At 38.2% G+C, this 3855-nt stretch overlaps 1 non-coding gene across 1 annotated transcript; it reads left to right on the plus strand.

Annotated features, from left to right (window-relative positions):
• Positions 1–1389: 1389 nt before the first annotated feature.
• On the plus strand, positions 1390–1496 carry LOC146918772 (small nucleolar RNA R71). The gene has a single exon (XR_015017018.1). It is a non-coding gene; the product is annotated as a small nucleolar RNA R71 (small nucleolar RNA).
• The last annotated feature ends 2359 nt before the right edge of the window (positions 1497–3855 follow it).

A 3855-nucleotide genomic window follows, 5' to 3' on the forward strand; every position in this document is an offset into this window, starting at 1 on the left:
TCCTCTTCAATGTCAACGACTACAAAATCAGTGGGGATGTATATCCCCTCTATCTTAACAGGTATGTCCTCGACAAATCCTACAAGTTTCATGGTAGAACGATCAGCTATTTTTAATTCCATCTCGGTAGGTTTCAACTCTCCTATCCCTATCCTTTTAAGAAGAGACAAAGGCAGCAAACTAACACTAGCTCCTAAGTCACATAAGGCTTTGTTTATGGATTCATTCCCAATTTCACATGGTATGGCAAAGCTTCCTGGATCTCTAAGCTTAGGGGTTGCTTCTTGGATGATTGCACTAGTTTCCTTAGCCAAGGCTATTGTCTCATTATGCTCTATAGCCCTTTTCTTTGAAAAGATTTCCTTTAAAAACTTTGCATATAGAGGCATCCTAGACAAAGCTTCAGCAAAGGGAAGTTTAACGCAAATCTTCCTAAGTATGTTAACAAATTTTTCAAATTTACCCTCTAGTTTAAGCTTATCAGGATTTAAGGGGGATGGAGTTTTGTTTTCTCCAAGTGATTTAGCTTCTCTTATCACAACTTTATCACCTAAGGGCTTGACATTTTCTTTCCCAATGTTTTTAACCTTAGCAAAAGTTTCGCCTAACTTACTACCCCTAAAAGATATGACATTAACTTGGGCTTTGGGGTTGGCTTCGGTTTGACCAGGAAAGACTCCCGGTGTTTGGGAAGATGTAGCCACTTGTTGGGCTATTTGAGCGATTTGAGTTTCAAGCATTTTAGAGTGAGTAGCAATAGAGTCAACCTTGGTATTGAGCTTGGAAAGAGAATCATTCAGAAATCCAGTTTGGTTTTTAAGTTCTTGAAGTTGTTTGTTTTGGTTGGCAATAGAATTTTCCAACAAAATTTCCAAATTGGATTTTTGAGTGAATCTTTGGTTGTTTGCATAACCGGGTGGTGCTACTTATCCATAGAGATTTTGGTTTTTATAAAAATTTTGATTTTGTCGCATCCCTTGGTTGTATTGAGCATAATTCATTTGCTCAACACCATTAGTAGCACTACCTAGTTGGCAATCAACACCAGCATGACCAGCTATACCACATATTTCACAAGAAGGAGTAGATGCAGAATTGATAGCACTAACATTGAATTTTTCAAGTTTTTCAGTTAGTGTATCAATTTTAGAAGCAAGGTGATCATAGTTAGAGACTTCGTGTATACCTGCCTCCTTTTTGGAGGATGAAGAACTAGAGATGGCTCTCTCGTCGGTCCATTTGTAATGATTTTGAGCCATGTCTTCAATTAGGGCATACGCCTCCGTGTAGTTTTTGTTCATAAGTGCTCCACCTGCAGCTGCATCAACAGACATCTTAGTGGTATAAGACAAGCCATTATAAAAAGTGTGGACTATAAGCCACTTCTCTAGGCCATGGTGGGGACAAAGTCTTAGCATTTCTTTGAAACGCTCCCACGCCTCATAGAGAGATTCCCCATCTTTTTGATTGAACCGTGTGATTTGGTCTCTAAGTTTAGCGGTTTTAGATGGTGGAAAGAAACGGGCAAGGAATGCTTGCCTCATCTGATCCCATGAAGTAATGGAACCGACTTCGAGGGAATGGAACCAAGCGCTAGCTCTATCCCTTAAGGAAAAGGGAAAGAGATGAAGTCTTACGGCCTCTTGGTTCTCCTTCATGGTTCCACTAATTCGTAGGAAAACAGAGATGTGAAGATTGGGATCCTCTGTGGGGGATCCCGAGAATTGGTTTTGCTGCACCAAGTTAAGTAGGGCAGGCTTGATTTCAAAGTTGTCATCCTCAATCGTTGGGTACACAATAACAGCTTGTGGCTCAGCCGTAGACGGCGTTGCATACTCTTTGAGAGTGCGATTGGCCATGGCGGTGTTATTTTGTGCTGCTCTCCTCCTTCTATGTAAGAACCTTTCGATCTCGGGTATGAATACCGCTTGATTTCTAGTTCTTCGCATACAAGGTTGAGAACCCAAGAAGTTAACGATAACAGAAAAATAAAAAGGTAAAAATAAAAATAAAAAGAAAAGAGAAAGAAGAAGAGAGAATTCTAATCACTAAGAAAAAGCTAATCAAATTAGTTAACTCCCCGGCAACGGCGCCAAAAACTTGATAAAGCCAAACCGCAAGCGCACGGCCTATCGAAGTAATAGTAGTAAGTAGAGTATCGTTCCGCTAGGGAGTTGGTCAATTTAATTAACTTTTAATGAATGATTAGAGGAGAGAAAGTTGATTAGAAAGGGTTTGATTGCTGAAGGTAAAAACAATAATAATAAAGGGGCCTTAGGATCATTGGTTCATCTTAATAACTAATCCTTCACTAGACAAAACCTAAACTTCTAATTTCATGGTTTACACACTAATTTCTAAAGACCGGTTTCCCTTAGCCCCTCACCTTTCCGATGAAAGTCCGGTGAGAGTTTACTTCTAGCAACCAAGCCTATTTCACTGACATGATTACTAGAAGATGCATAGAGGATTGAAACTACTCTTTGTCTCAATAGTTGCAAAGACTATTTCACTGTTTTGCAACTATTGTCTAGATTCACTTGTTCCAACATCAAGACTCCGCTCTCGCTTTATGAATTGATGTTTGGGATGATGGATTAACGATTATCAAACCCTCCGCTTTCGCTTCCACAGTTTGATAATTGTTAATCCACGTTAAGACGGTGAATCTTGATTAGAAATTAGGGTTACATAGAAATTAGGGTTTAGACATGCTTTGTTTAGGATTGAGTCATTAGACTCCCCAATAATCCTAAGACTAAGAAGTCTACTCACTCATGTTCATCGTAGACATGGAGGAAGAAGAGAGAAATACGGTAAAATAAATTGCAAGGAAAGTAAAAGGAAAATAAAGACTTTTATTAAAATAATACTTGAAATAAACAAAGTAAAGGATGATTGTTCATGGTGGAGAGCTACTCTATTTATAGCTTTACAATCGACTTAGAAACTAAGCAACTAAAAGGGTAAAACAGTAAAGCTGCAACAGGGTAACTTGGCCTTGAAGAAAAAGCAGCAAAAGTGGCTTTGGAGGGTGGCACGGCCGTGCCACATGTTGGCACTGGCCGTGCCAAGCTTCTGACTTGGTGGGAACATATTTTTGTCCCGTATCTTCGTATTCTTGCGCTGTATTTGCTCCAGTCCTCTTTCTTTTGCTCCAAGACACCTTCCACCATATATTTATTCCTAAAATAAAATAAAACACAATTTGAAGTAAAATATTCTAAACTAAAATAAAATGCAATAAAATAAAATCAAATCTAAAATAAAACTAAACTAAATAAGGCAATAATTAATACTATCTATGACTCATCATTTACCTATCCAACAAATTGTCCCATGCTAAGATTCAATACAAACCGGCCAATTTATGGCCTTCCTTATAAAAAAGGGTCGAAAATGAGTAATGTCCTAAATTAACGAGGGGATTTTCTTAACCTCCATTTTGGCTGAATTTTTAGAGAATGCAAAAATATCCCATGGAAGTCGTAGTTATGTTGTTTACCTATCCAACGAATTGTCACACGCTAAGATTCAATGCAAATCGGCCACATTATGGCCTTCCTACTAAAAAAGGGTCGAAAACGAGTAATGTCCCAAATTAACGAGGAGATTTTCTTAACCTCCATTTTGGCTGAATTTTTAAAAAATGCAAAAATATCCCATGGAAGTCGTAGCTATGTTGTTTACCTATCCAACAAATTGTCCCATGCTAAGATTCAATACAAACCGGCCAATTTATGGCCTTCCTTATAAAAAAGGGTCGAAAATGAGTAATGTCCTAAATTAACGAGGGGATTTTCTTAACCTCCATTTTGGCTGAATTTTTAGAGAATGCAAAAATATCCCATGGAA

This window comes from Medicago sativa, chromosome 6, assembly GCF_051527215.1.
Source record: "Medicago sativa cultivar Bolivia chromosome 6, Bolivia_mono, whole genome shotgun sequence".
NCBI classification, from domain to species: Eukaryota; Viridiplantae; Streptophyta; class Magnoliopsida; order Fabales; family Fabaceae; genus Medicago; species Medicago sativa.